The following is a 17247-nucleotide window of genomic DNA, read 5'->3' as shown; positions in this document are numbered from 1 at the left end:
TCTTCTAAGTGTCAGAGAACCATATGAAACTCCAAAAGGATTTTCCATTCTCCTTAGTTTGTTTGGCACAGGCAAAGTTGCAGTTGAAAATATTACTTATTGCAATAGGAGGTGCAATTCAAGAAATATAGATACATTATTGAAAGTACTAAGACTGCAGAATAGGCCCAAAATTTCCTTTTTTCAAAATTCATACACAGGATATGGGTGTCATTGGTTAGGCAGCATTTATTGCCCAGAGGGCATTTAAGAGTCAACCACATTGCTGTGGATCTGGAGTCACATGTAAGCCAGGTCAGGTAAGGATGGTAGTTTCTTTCCCCAAAGGACATTAATGAACCAGATGAGCTTTTCCAACAATGGATTCACAATCATCATTAGATTGTTAATTCTTGATATTTATTGAATTCAAATTCCACCATCTACTGTGACAGGATTTGAACCTGTGTTCCCATGGCATTATGTGGGTCTCTGGCTTAACAGTCCAGTGATAATACCACTCGGTCATTACCTCCCCCAGAATGACATGTGCATGTAGAAGCCCTTGTTGCATACTGCAGTCCACGCTATCAAACAGGCTGAAACCACAGACTTCCAAAATCAACAATATATCTTTGTATAAACTTAAAAAAAAGTTTTAGTTGTAAACTGAGTTGCATACAACAACAGCACGCCAAGAGATCATTTGGTCCAACCAGTTTGTGTTTCTGCTTGTACAACGCTTGAAAATCCTCCTATTCTTTCTAAGTCACTTTCATCCCAAAGGTAAAATCATTGGTCTAAATAGCTAGCTTCCAGATTAATTTCTGCATGACTAGTATTCCTATCATCCGATATGGTACATGCACTGAAGTAGAGACGAGGTCTAAGATTTTCTAGCTATAGTGGAATGGGTTTGGGTGGGTGCTGTGAGTGTCGGTGTGGACTTGTTGGGCTGAAGGGCCTGCTTCCACACTGCAGGGATTCTATGACTCTACGATTCCATGAACACTCTGCCAATATTTCACTTAATATTACAAAATCATGGAGCCAAAGAATGAGAGAGGAAAAGAGGCCAGGTGACACAAAATGACACAGGATTGCTGAAGAAGAAGAAATGACAGCCCGCTACCTGTCGTTCACGTAACTGTTCAAAATCACAGCAGAGGCTTTTTTCTTACAGTTCATGCAGATTTATACTGACAACCAGTTTGAGAGCATCAGTCAGACTCCCAGTGTGGCATACTTGCAGGTACTGAACCCTACTCTTTGCAGACATAAAGAACATGCACATGCACTATACCTGTTTAAGCTCAACAAAATAGCTGGCAGCTATACACTGGTTCGTTTCTCATGGAAATACTTTGAACAATCAGAGTCCCCTTGCAAAACAATGACTATTCTCCACTCATACAGTATGAAACTGGTTTTCTCTTCAGTTTGTATTTCTTGCAAATTATCGAGGTAAGTGCCAGATAAAAACTTTTGACAAAGTGTGTCCTGTCCAATGCTCAAGTTATGTAAACTTGTGATCACAATAAGCAAATATGGAGTTATGTTATTCTACTTAAAACTGAAATCTCTTTATGTCCATGTCATTCTTTGGCCTAGAGCTTCCAAAGTGTGGCTATGCAACCCTACAGGCACTTTTATCCCAAAAATATTGTAAATTATACACAAAGAATTTCATTACAAATCTTTCAAGACAGTTGTAGTTACTCAGAGTCTGTTCTCCTGTAATCATAATTCATGTTGAACAGGTCAGCACATACACATTTGGGAGGTCATTAATACAAGCACAGAAAGTGCTAGAAAAACTCAGCAGGTCTGGCAGTTTATGCGGGGACAGAAACAGGGTTAACAGTTAAAGTCCAATACAATTCTTCTTTGTAGCAGATTATTTAATACTCTTCCTATTTTTTCTGTGAATGCTTATGAACATAAGAAAATAAATTCTTTCTGTTGTGAGAACCCTTTGGAGAAACGTATGAAATTTATCAGGCATATAGTTATCATTCAGCACTAAAGTTTGAAAGAAAATAAAAGGTTAACTAACTATCACATGAAGGGCAGTCTAAAAATCAGCATCGGTCATGCTCAGACCCCAGCATTTCACGTGAGGTGGTGACAGAATGCAGCAGCACAGGGAAAAATTCACCGTAAGGCCTTATGACAATTGTACTCTTTTGTGTGTGTGCAGTCAGCCCACCTCACGCTCTACTCCAGCCCATTCCACTTGCAGCCCCAAATGCTGGTCAAACCGACAGGCTTGGCTGGCTGCTAGGCAAGAAAGCCAGCACCAGTAAGTCACAGCTGAGGTACCTCAAGAAGAATCTCTGGCATCGATTCAGTCGGAGATAGCAGGTTGCAGAGCAGGCTTCAGACTGGGAATTCAATGAGATAGTTAGCGATCACAACAAGAGCTGGGCAGAAGCAAAACATGCAAGAAAGAAGGCTTGAGATTTGTGTGAGGGGCTGGGGAAATATGCTTCTCCATGGCTCATAATGAGTGCCATATAAACTTCAATCTTAACTTCTGGAACCAGAAGCTCATGTCTCCAATTCAGTGCCAGCTCAGTCTAGTCCTAGGAAACCAGTTGGTAACTAATCAATGTAAATCAGGCTCCCAATGCCACTGTGATAACAAAGTGTGGAGCTGGATGAACACAGCGGGCCAAGCAGCATCTTAGGAGCACAAAAGCTGACGTTTCAGGTCTAGACCCTTCATCAGTAAAGGGGGAGGGGGAGAGGGTTCTGAAATAAATAGAAAGAGAGGGGGAGGCGGATCGAAGATGGATAGAGGAGAAGAAAGGTGCAGAGGACAAGAGAGTTGCAGTGGGAGAGAGATCCCATGAGGTTTGTCCAGAGTTTGTATGGTGGCTCCTTTACACTTGTTGATATCCATGATGAGACAGAGATACTTCAACTATATCTTGCCAGCAGAGATTAATATGGTAGCAATCTTCTGAGATTGTGGATTCAGATTCTACTCCAAAGACATCAACATAAAATCCAAGTTAACTCCCCAATGCAGTGCTAAGGGAGTACTGCACCGCAGGAGATACATTCTTCCCAAAGAAATGTTATGTTGAAGATCCATTTAGCTTCCCAGGTGGCTGCAAAAGCTCCCATGAGCTAAATTTGAGGAAAAACAGAACCTCCACACATGCCACACTGTTCACCTCAAAGTGACTGTGGTAATGTTTGTCCTTCAACATAAAAGCAAATTATTCAGTCATTACCTCAATGCTGTTTGTGAATGTCATTTGTACACAAATAGGATCTTACATTTCCCATATGTATGAATGTCACATGTATGTATGCTGTACGTCATATGTTGGATGTGGAGGGCTTTAGGACACATATGCTGGATGTGGAGGACTTTAGGACATAATGCCACTGGGCAAGCCCAATTTAACTATGGAATTGCCTCCCCAAAATACTACAGTGCCACACACAAAGGAGAAAGAAAACCACCGTCCTAATAAGAAACATGCCTGTAAACTGATGCAATTCTTTATCAAGAGGTCATCAACCCTTCCAATCTCCTCATGAACACTGGATGGGAGTTGGGAGGAATTGTAGGAGTAATTATTAATATATTGAAACAGATCTGTAAATGAAAAAAAATCACAAATGTTTAAAAGAATAAGAGGGTAGGCTTTTGTATAGCCGAGCTCTTGAACTCAATCCCTCTATTAATGAAAGCTAACACACAATAAACCTTCTTAACAACTCTATCCACCTGGGTGGCAGCTTTCAGGGAACTGTGGACATGAACCTCAAGATCCCTTTACTCTTCAACACTGCCAAGGACCTTTCTGTTAACCGTGTATTTTGCTTTCAAATTTGTCCTTCCAAAATGAATCACCTCACACTTTTCAGGGTTAAACTCCATCTACCACTTCTCAGCCCAGCTCTGCATCCTTTCAATGTCCCTTTGTAACCTAGTATGGCCCTCTGCACTATCCACAACTCGACCCACCATCGTATCGGCTGCAAACTTACTAATCCACCCTTCCACTCCTACATCCAAATCATTTAGAAAAATCACAAATAGAAGAAGACCCAGAACAGATCCTTGTGGTACACGACTCGTAACTGAGCACCACGTTGAATATTTTCCTTCCACTGCCACCCTTCGTCTTCTATGGGTCAGCCAATTCTGAATCCAATCTGCCACATTTCCCCTCATCCCATACCTCCTTACGTTCTGCATGAGCCTACCACTGGGAACCTTATCAAATACCTTACTTAAATCCATGTATACCACATCCACTGCTCTACATTCATTCACGTGTTTAGTCACCTCTTCAAAGAATTCAATAAGGTTTGCGAGACATAACCTACCCCTCACAAATCCACGCTGACTATCACAAATCAAACTGTGCCCACCCAAGTGATCATAAATCCGATTTCTCAGAGCCCTTTCCAATAATATGCCCACCAGTGAAGTAAGACTAACTGACTTGTAATTTCTGGGGTCATCCCCATTCCCCTCTTTTGAACAAGGGAATGATGTTTGCCACTCTCCCATTGTCTGGCACTATACCTGTGGACAGTGAGGATGAAAAGATAACGCAAAGGTTCTGCGATCTCTTCCCTCGCTTCCCATAGAATCCTTGGATAAATCCCATCAGGCCCACAGGACTTATCTATCTTTAAGTTCCTCAAAATTCCTATATGAAGAGTTAAGCATCATCATTTTTTACTAGATAATAAAGTGTGAAGCTGGATGAACACAGCAGGCCAAGCAGCATCTCAGGAGCACAAAAGCTGACGTTTCAGGCCTAGACCCTTCATCAGAGAGGGGGATGGGGTGAGGGTTCTGGAATAAATAGGGAGAGAGGGGGAGGCGGACCGAACATGGAGAGAAAAGAAGATAGGTGGAGAGGAGAGTATAGGTGGGGAGGTAGGGAGGGGACAGGTCAGTCCAGGGAAGACGGACAGGTCAAGGAGGTGGGATAAGGTTAGTAGGTAGGAATGGAGGTGCGGCTTGGGGTGGGAGGAAGGGATGGGTGAGAGGAAGAACAGGTTAGGGAGGCAGAGACAGGTTGGAGGTGGGATGAGGTTAGTAGGTAGGAGATGGAGGTGCGGCTTGGGGTGGGAGGAAGGGATGGGTGAGAGGAAGAACAGGTTAGGGAGGCAGAGACAGGCTGGGCTGGTGTTGGGATGCAGTGGGGGGAGGGGATGAGCTGGGCTAGTCGCAAACCATTTCAACTCCCCCTCCCATTCTTTAGATGACATGTCCATCATGGGCCTCCTGCAGTGCCACAATGATGCCACCCGAAGGTTGCAGGAACAGCAACTCATACTCCGCTTGGGAACCCTGCAGGCCCGAAACGTCAGATTTTGTGCTCCTGAGATGCTGCTTGGCCTGCTGTGTTCATCCAGCCTCACACTTTGTTATCTTGGATTCTCCAGCATCTGCAGTTCCCATTATCTCTGATATCATTTTTTACTAAACAGTTTCAGCAGGAATACGCACTAGACAGAGTAGCCTTTACAACATCCCTTGGATTTCCATTCCAAATCTGTTCTGTTAAGCTCTAAATGTGAAAAATCAACTGACGAATATGAGGGTGTTGCATTGTCTAAGAAAGGTAGCAAAGACAATCCAGGGAGCTATAGGCCAGGGAGTCAGACATTAGTGGTCGAGGAGTTGGGACGGTATATTACAGTTGTATAATTTCTTGGTGAGTCCGCACTTGGAGTACTGTGTACACTTTTAGTCACCTTGTTACAGAGAAGACATAATTAAACTGGAAAGTGTGCACAGAAGATTTCGAAGATGTTGCCAGGATCAGTAGGCCTGAGTTATAGGGAGACGTTGGCCAGGACTGGACTTTATTCCTTAGAATGTAGGAGAATGAGGGGTAACCTTACTGAGGTGTATAAAATCATGAGGGGCATAGACAGGCTGAATGCATATAGTCATTTTTTCCAGGGATGGAGCATTCAAAACTAGAGGGCATAGGTTTAAGGTAAGAGGGGAACGATTTAAGATGGGCCTGAGGGACAACTTCTTCCGGCAGACAGTGGTGCGTATGTGGAATGGGTTGCTGGAGGAAGGTACAGTGGCAACATTTAAAAAAAAAAATTGGGTAGGCACATTGGTGGGAAGCTTTTAAAGGGAGATGGACTAAATGCAGGCAAGTGGAACTAGCTAAGTGGGCAGCATGATCAGCATGAACCAGTTTGGGCCAAAGGGCCTGTTTCCATGCTGTATTACTCTATGACTTCTGGCTTCAGGACAAAAGTGACAAATAGGAAAACACATTTGAACTACAAGTAACAATTATAGCTCACAAAATTAAAATCTTCTGAAACAAATAAATCACTAGGATCTCAAGTAGCTAACATAACCTGTGATATGCTCTCAGTAGCAGCAATCCATGAAACATTTCCTTGAATCTCCTCAGTATAAAATAACAATATAAGAACTTTACTGAAGGTTAACTTCGAGGAATGAATTCCCCACACAAAACATGAGAGACTTTAATGTCTATGTTGAAGATCCAATGTCCAAATTAATTTTCGAGATCTAAATACAATGAAAAATTAAGTCCACAGCATTTTTCATGTATACACCCATCCTTCCAGAGGACGGAATTGGCTCATAGCTTGATGAATACATCCGCTCTGTAGCAGGAATTGTCCTTCTCTCTCATGAAGACAGATTGAAAACTTCTGCTAGAATGCTTCCAGCTCAGCCATCGAACATGATTGCTTCCTCTGAGCATACTTTCAACACGTGAATTTGACATAAGAAACTGAAATGTAGCTGATATTCCCCGGATTTTATTCAGGAAAAGATTTGCTCTTTTTGTTCACAGGATGTGGGCATTGCTGGCTTGACCAGCAATTATTACGCAGCCCTAATTGTTGAGAAGGTGATAAAGAGTTGTCTTCTTGAACTGCTGCAGTCTTTGTTTTGAGGTACTGGCACCATGCTATTATGAAGAAAGTTCCTGAACTGAACTGCAGTAACCCCTTTAAATGCCATGGGGAATATTTAATTAATCTCCTTGTAAAGCCGACCAACTATGAGGTCCTTCTGTAACAGGCACTGTCCAACTGGAACTCTTCACACGAGCCCTTTGGCTCTCTTGTGTCACGGTGGTAGAGTCCCTTCCCTGGACGAGGAGACCCGTGTTCAAGTCCCAATTGCAACAGAGGTGTGGAATAACCTCTCTGAACAGATTGCTTAGAAAAATAAGTTAAATAAAATAAAGCAGACCCATGCTCAACAAGGATGAGAGAGGTGGGCATTGTGGGGCAGTGTTTTATCTCAGCCTCCAACTCTATTTTGATTTTGTCCCTTCCCTCTCTCTCCAGCTCCCCTCACCTTTTGAGGATTTTCATTTCCTGTAATGGGCTTTGTATGTAAATACTGAATTGGCTACAAGGATGTTTTAACCATTAGTGGATATTAGTTCAAAAATTGAAAAAAACAAATGTCACAGTAATGTTGGTGGTGGAAGCTCACTCTGCTGTGCGTAATCGCACTTTGGAGTATTAAAAAAACAGACATGTGGGGCTTTTGTGACGCAGTGACAGTATCCTGACTATTGAGCCAGGTGGCCCAGGTTCATGTCCCACTTGTTCCAGAGGTGTGTGAGCAGGCTGATTAGAAAATAGGCTATAATTAAAAAAGACTTCATAGATGTGACAAATTTGGGGCAACATGGGGGCACTATGGTGAGCACTTATGCCTCACAGCACCAGGGACCCAGGTTCAATTCCAACCTCAAGCGACTGTCTGTGTGGAGTATGTACGCTCTCCCCGTGTCTGCGCGGGTTTCCGGCAGGTGCCCTGGTTTCCTCCCACAGTCCAAAGATGCGCAGCTTAGGTGGATTGGCCATGTTAAATGCTGGGTTACAGGTATAGTGTGGGGATGTGGTTCTGGGTTAGGATGCTCTTCAGCAGTCAGCACAGGCTTGATTGGCCAATGGCCTCTACCTACTCTGTGGGGGCCTGCATGTCTACAGTGAATGGATGGAGGAAACGGATGGATCCAGATCAACATGTGCCCCGGGTCAGCATGGAACTTCTGCTGTGTGGGAAAGTAAAGGGTTGGTAATGAGAAGAGGGTGAATTTACCAAATCAACCAAAATGATGAGCTGGATAGGTTTCTAAAAAAAGACTAAAACAGTCACATTTCCTTCCTTTTCTCCCTACCTCCCCCTCACTTTGGATGGTTTTCAGTGCTCTTAACAGGTTTTTCTTGTAAACATCTAACTGTCTTCAAGGGATGTTTTACTGGTGGCAGTTAGTAGTTTAAAAATTCGCAAAAAAGTCAAAATGATTTCATGGTGTGAAAGTTCTGTGTGACAGCACTTCTGGATTAAAAAAAAAGCAGACATGAGCCCTTACATGCTCTAAGTTATCATTCTGTCAGCGTAACTGGGTCAGGCTGCTGCTTGACTAGTGTGTGAGACAGCTCTCCCAAGTTTGGCACAAAGTGGGCTTTCCAGTGTTGGCAGGTCTGTATTTGCCAAAGAAAACTTGAAGTGCCGGAGAAACTCTGCAGGTCTGGTAGCATCTGTGTAGAGAGAAACACTGTTAGAATTTTGAGGCCAATGACTCCTCTTTGGAACCAGACCTGCTAAGCATCTCCAGCTTTTTACTCCAGATCTCCTGCAATCCCAATATTTTGCTTTAATATGGGTTTGCCAATGTCATTTGGGTTGATGTTGATGATCTGTTCAATCTCATTCCCTTTATTCGATTCTGGGTCTCTTTTGACACAATTGATTGGATTGCTCAACCAATTCAAAGGACTTTCAGAAATCAATTACATTGTGGCAATATTACATGGCAATCTTCACAGGAGCCTGTCCATGAGTCCTAGGGAGAAGTTCCAAGGAATTAAAAATGTAAAACCACATTGCGCTTTTGGTCATTTCCTCTACATGTTGTTCATAAATCTTCTTTCGATAGCTCTAAGGTGTGTGGCAGTGTCCAGAGCATGACTTCTCTTGCTGCTAACAAAAACACCACCAGCTGCCATAACATCTGCAGTTGACTGAATAGCAGCACTTAGGAGTTTTTGCAAATATACAAAAAATACAAACTTTTGCTTTGAGTGAACAATTCGAATGTGCTTATCTTAAAACTACACACAGCTGCTGCTCCTTCCGGATGGTTAAGTACTCAATTGTTTAAAATTTGTTAATAAAACAGTTCATGTTACACCATAATGTGTTTATGGAGACAGCGCATCTGACAAACTTGCTATCAATTAGAAGGAACAGTAATAAATACTACAAAAAACTGCTGCTATAGCAAACAAAGTAATCAAGTGTGGAATGTCTAAGGTAATACCAATGAAAAATTAGTAAATGCTAAATGAGTGGAAGTAAATCTGGTTTTGCAAGCTAAACTAGCTGATGGTGAAGGCAACAGGAAACATCTGAAAATATTTCAGAAGGACAATGACAGTCAATAAACACGAGCAAAGATGTAAGAGTAGGTTCTCAGCAGAAGTACTGATTGGAAACTTTACAGCCAGATTTGAACTCAATCAAAATTTATTTCCTTATGTAGACGTAAAATCAGGATCTGATGTCAGGCAGGCAGAAACAGGACAGTATTTGTCAAGGGCCATTAATATAAAGAAAAGACTAGACAGTGGACAACTGAGAGAGGAATGTATTCTTGCTCAATGTAGGGAAATGTATATGGTCAAATCTTTACATCTGTTGGGATAAAGACTTGGGAGAAGGTGCCTCAAACCCTAAAACTGTTGAACTCGATACTGAGGCCAGGCTGTAGAGTTTCCAAGTAGAAAACGAGGCACTGTTCTTCCAGCTTGCACAGAGCTTCAGTGGAGCACTGCAGCAAGCCTGAGACAGATGTTGGCCGGGGAGAACAGTGGTATATTGCAGTGGCAGGCAACTGGAACTCAGGGTCTTTTTGGCGGACAGAACGTAGGTACTCTGTGAAGCAGTCACCCAGTCTACGCTTCCATATGCTTTGCATGCCTTGAGGCACCTTCTCCCATGTCCTTACCTCAACCTTCACACACCAGGTCTTATAATCAAATTATGTGCTATTATACATGACCCACTGTTGGCCATTAATTGTCCCCATTAATAGCTAATCATCTATGATGAACATAGAACATAAAGCAGTACAGAGTTAGTAGGAACTGCAGATGCTGGAGAATCTGAGATAACAAGGTGAAGAGCTGGATGAACGCAGCAGGCCAAGCAGCATCAGAGGAGAAGGAAAGCTGGCGTTTCGGGCCTAGACCCTTCTTCAGAAAAGGATCTGAAGAAGGGTCTAAGCCTGAAATGTCATCTTTCCTGCTCCTTTGATGCTGCTTGGCCTGCTGTGTTCATCCAGCCCTACACCTTGTTATCTCAGATTCTCCAGCATCTGCAGTTCCTACTATCTCTGAAATAATGGGAGCTTGACAGAAAAGTAGTGAAAATCATGAAGATTTTAATCTACATAGAGACCAGAAAAATCAAATTAGCAAAAATGATGATGAATTCTTAGAATGCTTTTGGAATGGCTTCATAGAACAGCACATCTGGATCTGACCACTGAGCAAGCTCCATTAGATTTGGTACTGAACATCAAGATAGGATTATTTAATGACCTTGTAGTGAAGACATACATAGACAGCTACTTGCATAATAAGACTGACTTTAACATCCAGTTTGATAGATACAAAATTAGGTCAATAGACAATAGGTGGAGTGGGCCATTCGGCCCTTCGAGCCAGCACCACCATTCATTATGATCATGGCTGATCATCCACAATCAGTATCCTGTTCCTACCTTATCCCCATAACCCTTGATTCCTCTATCTTTTAGAGCACTATCCATCTCTTTCTTGGAAGTATCCAGAGACTTGACCTCCACTGCCTTCTAGAGCACAGCATTCCATATATCCACCACTTAGGCTTCTCTCCTATGTCTATGGTCCAATATATTCAAGGTAAAGTTTGCTCATCACCATGAGAATCATTGTTATGGAGAAAAGCAAGGAAGGTGGAGTTGAGCCTAATCAGATCAGTAACGAAGGGCTCGATGGGCTGGATGGCCTACTTCTGCTCATATGTCTAATGGTTTTCTGTTTTTACCAGATTTTTAACTTGAATAAGAACAATACTGAGGTCATGAAAACATAGCTGGATAAAATGAACTATCAAATCAGATGAAGGGATAGGTCAATAGTGGCAGGTATTTCATTGAATAGATATATTCCAACAAAACGAAAAAAAATTCAAGGAGAGGAGAGGACCTATCATTCACTGTTATCTAAAAATAGTAAATATAAATTAAGGGAAAAACATATAACTGAACAAAAATGACTAGCAGGTCAGAAAAAAATGATAGAAATTAAAGAATGACTACAAAGTGAATAAGTGAAAAGATAGAAGAAGAAAATGCTAACTAGAAATATATAAGAATAGACAATAAGTATTTTCACAGATACTTAGGAAAATTATTAAAGAGAGCATTTATCCTTAGAAAGTGGTCAATTAATAATAATGAGAAAAAGTTGCAGATGAATAGAACATTTTTTTGCATTGGTATGGAGGATACAAGTAGGAATCCAGAAACAGCTACAAATCAAGAAACGGAAGGGAGGGAGAAGCTTAAGAAAATGTACAATCACCAGGGAAGGGGAACTGAGCAAATTGTTGGAGCAGTGGGTTGATAAGTCCCAGGTTCCTGATGGTCTTCATCCTAGGATTTTAAAAGAAATGGCTAGTGAGATAGCTTATGTGTTGGGTTTAATTTCCCGAAATTCTCTCGATTCTGGGTTTATTCCATTAAATTGGAAAAAGCATCACTCCTTCATTCCAAATGGGAGAAAGACAAACAGCAGGAAATTGCAGGCCAATTAGCTTAATCTCAGTCATAGGGCAAGTGTTAGAAGCTATTCAAGATGTTACAGCAGGGCACTTAGAAAAAGTGTAATCAGGCAGAGTCAACATGGCTTTGTGAAAGGGAAATCACGTTTAATCAATTCATTGAAATACTTTGAAGAAGTAACATATGCTATGGATAGAGGGAACTACAGATGTACTACACTTAGCTTTCCAGATGGCATTTGGTAAAGTCTACATCAGAGGTTAGCGAGGAAAATAACAACTTAAGATGTAGGGAGAAGCACAGTGGCAATGGACAGAAGATTAGTCAGTTCGCAGGCATAAATGGGTTATTTTCCAGTTGGCAAGATGTTATGCAAGATGTATGTCACAGGAATCAGTGCTGGTGTCCCAACGTTTTGCAATTTTATTGAAATGACTTGGCTAAAGGGACTCAAGGTATGAGTGCTAAATTTATTGATGACACAAAGCTAGTTACGAAACTAAAGTTGTGAAAAGAGCATTTGGAAGCTCCAAGAGGATAAATGAGTGGGCAAATTATTTGACAATAATATCAGAAAATGTAAATTTATCCATTTTGGCAAAAATACTTTTAAAAATGCATCGTCTAAATGGTGAGAACTCTAATATACAAAGGAACTTGGTTGTTCTCATGAATGAATCACAAGAACATTAGTCTGCAGGTACAACAAGTATTTAGGAAGTTAATAGAAGGTTATCGTTTATTGTCAAGTGGATCACCAGAGAAGTGGTAGTGAATAAATTGTTGGAACTATGGTACAACAAGTGCATGACTGAATTCATACTGGATGTTAAAAGAATCGCCGCACCAGATAGTTGATGTATTGGTTTTAATTTTCCAAAACTCCCTTGATTCCAGGATCTAAATCCCATTAGATCAGAAGATAGTGAGTGTAACTCCTTTATTCAAAAACATCATGAGTCATTTATCATGCAGGGAACAGAATTCAGGACAAAGTTGGAAGCACTGGAGAGACTACATCTGGACCATTATGCACTGCGTTGGTCACCTTATTTAAGGGAAAATGTAAATACACTGGTGGCAGTTCAGAGAAGGCTACCAGGCTAAAACCTGAGTGGGAGGATGGGTGTCTTATGAGGAAAGTTTGGACAGGCTGGGCTTGTATTCACTGGTGTTTAGAAAAGTAAGAGGTGACTTAATTGAAACATATAAAGTCCTGAGGAGTTAGGTCAATGTAGATAGAGAGAGGATATTTCCACCAATGGGAGAATCTAGAACAATGGGTCACTGTTTTTTAAATCATGAGTTAAAATAGGGGTGAATTATTTTTCTCTTTGAAGGTCTTGAGTCTTTGAAACTCCCTGTGTGAAAAGGTCATAGAATCACAGAAACCACATAGTGTAGGAGCAGCCATTCAGTCCGTCAAGTCCACACCAACTGTCTGAACAGCATTCCAGCCATACCCAACCCCTTACCCAATCCCTGTAACCCTACATTTGTCATGGCAAGTCTATCTGGCCTGCATAACCATGGTCACTACATTTTAGCATGGTCAATCCACCTAACCTGCACATCTTCGGACTATGGAAGGAAGCTGGAGCACCCAGAGGAAACCCATGCAGACACAGGAAGAGTGTGCAAACCTGACGCAGGCAATTGCCCGAGGATGGAATCAAACCTAGGTCCTCAGCGCTGTGAGGCATCAGTGTCAGCTACAGAGCCACCATGCCACCTCACACTGGAAGAAAATCCTCAATTTTGTTAAAATTAGAGTGGAGACTGAAGAAGTTGTGACTGCATTCCTTTAGAGGGCAAAGGCTAAAAGGAGATCTCAGAATCATAATAGATCAGGACAGAATAGATAAGAAACATCTGTTCCCATTCATAAAAGGATCAAGTACCACAGGGTGCAGATTAAAAGAGCTTTGCAAAAAAAAATGCAAGATGAAGCAAGAATGTATGCGCAGTGAAACTCTGGAATGTACTACCTGGAAGTGTGTAGAAGGCACATTCAATTGAGGCATTCAAGAGGTTGTCTAAATAAAAATAATGCGCAGGATTGCAGGAAATTATAACTAAGCTAAAATGCTCTGCAAGATACAATGGGCCAAATGGCCTTCTTTCATACGATAATAATTCTGTCATTTATTATTTCCTCTCTTCATTCTTCCTACCAAAACAGACTTACCAGGATGTTGTCGGGAATGGAGGGTTTGAGTTATGGGAAAAGAGTGGATAGTGTGGGAATTTTTCACTGGAGCGTAGGAGGTTGAGCGGTGAACTTATAGAGGTTTATAAAATCATGACAGGTATAGATAAGATGAATGGCAGGTGTCTTTTCCCTGGGGTGGGGATTTTCAAGGTTAAGGGACATTTTAAGATGAGAGGAGAAAGATTTAAAAAGACATGGGCAGCAACTCTTTTACATGGAAAGTGGTTGGTGTGCTGAATGAACTTCCGCAAGAAATGTTGGATACAGGTACAGTTACAACATTTAAAAGACATTCAGATAAGTACATGAATAAGAAATGTTTGGAAGAATAATCGTCAACTGCAGGTAGGTGGGACTAGTTTTGCTTGGGATTATGCTCAGCATGAACTGGTTGGACTGAAGGGTCTGTTTCCATGCTGTATGACTGTATTACTTCACACGTGTCTGCATTAATTTTCTTCTGCCACCTGTCTGTTCATTCATCAAACCATCTGTGGTCTCTTGAAGTCTATCACTACGTTCTCTACATTTCATAGATTTTGAAATTGTGCCCTGCACATGTAGATCTGTGTCACTAAAATGAATCAAGAAAGACAGTTATCTTAATGGCCACCCCAGGAGACTGCACCTTCTTCCTTTCTGCAGCCTAAAACAATCATTCACTATTATTCCCTGTTTCCTGTCACTCACCAAAACTTCCAATCATGGCTACTATTGTCCTCTTAATTCCTCCTTTTCTATAATGTATGTAGATAAAAAAAAAGGATCTCTTTCCCTTTCATGTTTACTGCCAGTCTTTTCTCAAACTCTTTTCACTTTTCTTATCTTGAGTATTGTTAAAAAAAAGACACATTTTCTCAATGTCCTAGCTGGCACGGATTACTAAAGAAAAATCATGCTTAGCAAATCTTCTGGAATTTATTGAGGTTTTGATGAGTACAGTGGGCAGGGGTGAATCAGTAGATGTTGTGTATCTGGACGTTCAAAAGGCTTTTGACAAAGTCCCACACAAGAGGTAGTCAGGAAAATTAATGCTCATGGTATCAATGGTAATGCGTTGACATGGATATAGAACTCGTTGGCAGATTGGAAGCACAGAGTTGGAATAAATGGGTCCTTTTCAGAGTTGGGTACTGCAGGGATCAGTGCTGGCCCCCCAGCTATACACTATATACATTAACCATTTGGGTGAAGGAACTGAATGCAATATCTCCAAATGTGCAGACGACACTAAGCTGGGTGGCACAGTGTGCTGTGAGGAGGATGCCAAGAGGCTGTAGGGTGACTTGGACAGACTGGCTGAGTCGGCAAATACTTTGCAAATGCAATCTCATGTGGATAAATGTGAGGTTATCCACTTTGGTGGTAAAAACAGGATGGCAGATTATTATCTGATTGGTGGCAGTTTAGGAAAAGGTGAGATGCAACGAGACCTGGGTGTCATGGTGGTACAGTTGCTGAAAGTTGGCATGCAGATGCAGAAGGCAGTGAGGAAAGCTAATAGCACGTTGGCCGTCATAGCGAGAGGATTTGACTACAGTGATGTCTTGCTACAGTTATACAGGGCCTTGGTGAGGACACATCTTGAGTAGTGTGTGCAGTTTTAGTTTCCTAGACTGAGAAGGGCATTCTTACTATTGAGGGAGTCCAGCGAAGGTTCACCAGTCTGATTCCTGGGATGGCAGGATTGACATATGAGGAAAGACTGGATAGACTGGGCAGATACTCGCTGCAAATTAGAAGAATGATGGGGGAATATTTTGGAAACATATAAAATCCTGACAGAACCCGACAAGCTAGATGTGAGAAGAATATTCCTGAGGTTGGGGAAGTCTAGAACTAGAGGTCACAGTTTAAGAAGAAAGAAGAAGCCATTCAGGGCTTAGAAAAGGAAGAATTTCTTAACTCAGAGAACTGTGAACCTGTGGAATTCTCTCTGACAGGAAGCTGTTGGGGCCAGCTCATTAGATACATTGAAGAGGGAGCTGGGCATGGCACTTGTGGCTAAAGGTATCAAGAGGTATGGACAGAAAACAGGAGTGAGATACTGAAAATACCTGATCAGCCATGATCATACGGAATGGTAGCGCAGGATCAATGGGCCAAATGGCCTACTACCTGCGCCTATTTTCTATGTTTCCATGTGGCAACTTGCATTTGGAAAATTCACAAAAATACCAATTTAATGAGAAACCAACATTTAATACTCTATTTGTAGTGAATGCTGATTGGCTGGCATGAGATTTGTGTGAATAGAGTTGCTGTGATGGAGGATACGTTATTCCATAATGACTGATAGTTAACTGCCAAGTTTTGTTTAAATTTTAAACTAAACAGGTTGAGTCTGATCGGTGAAGGTATTGCCCTGAGAAATAAATCTGAGAACGTCTATCATGTTTCAGGTTGAGTCTGATCGGTGAAGGTATTGCCCTGAGAAATAAATCTGAGTACGTCTATCATGTTTCAGAGATAGTGAACTGCAGATGTTGGAGTTTCTGAGATAACAACATGTAGAGATGGATGAACACAGGAGGCCAAGCAGCATCAGAGAAGCAGGAAGGCGGATGTTTCAGGCCTAGACCCTTGAAGAACACTTATCATGTGTTCTGTTGCATTGAAAGAGGCAAAGTGCATGTACGAGTTTGTTCTATCTACAAACATGTAAATATTATTTCTGCTGATCAAATGGCTATTTTCTTATTTTGTTTTCTCTTCCCCTCTAAATTTTCCATATGAAGCTTGTTTCTCATATACTATCAATCTGATATCTGTGTGATACCCACCATTTTGCTGCTTCATCTTGCTCGCTATCTATTTCATCATCCAGGGATCTCTGGCCTTGATTTAAATCTTTTCTCTAAACAATACTTTATCTAAACCATCTCCTTTTATTAAGGCAGTAATTTGCTTAGTTATAGCTGTGCATGCCAATCTTTAATTTCAATTTACAGGAGGAGATCAATTCTCAACTCAATGCAATTGGCTCTCATCCATTCATTATACAAGTTCAGCAGTAAATAGTGCTGATACAAGTTCTGGATGGCATCTATCTGCTAACCTCAGTTTCACTTCACTGTCAGAGAATTTTTGTTTTGCAGTTTTACTCCACAGATTTAGCTTTCTAGTCCACATTTTTACCTCTCTGTCTTTTGATTCCAAATTACTTCGGCTAGATCCTTTGTTACCCCACGAAATTACTCATTAATTATTTTTACTCTG

At 41.4% G+C, this 17247-nt stretch overlaps 1 protein-coding gene across 7 annotated transcripts in view; it reads right to left on the bottom strand.

Moving 5' to 3' along the window:
• Positions 1–17247, bottom strand: part of adam22 (ADAM metallopeptidase domain 22) — a 339135-nt gene that overhangs the window by 244773 nt on the left and 77115 nt on the right. The gene's annotated exons all lie outside the window — the stretch shown is intronic.

Source organism: Stegostoma tigrinum, chromosome 2 (assembly GCF_030684315.1).
Source record: "Stegostoma tigrinum isolate sSteTig4 chromosome 2, sSteTig4.hap1, whole genome shotgun sequence".
In the NCBI taxonomy this organism is placed as follows: Eukaryota; Metazoa; Chordata; class Chondrichthyes; order Orectolobiformes; family Stegostomatidae; genus Stegostoma; species Stegostoma tigrinum.
Note: the sequence above shows the minus strand (reverse complement) of the source record. Positions and strands in the feature narration are given on the sequence as shown.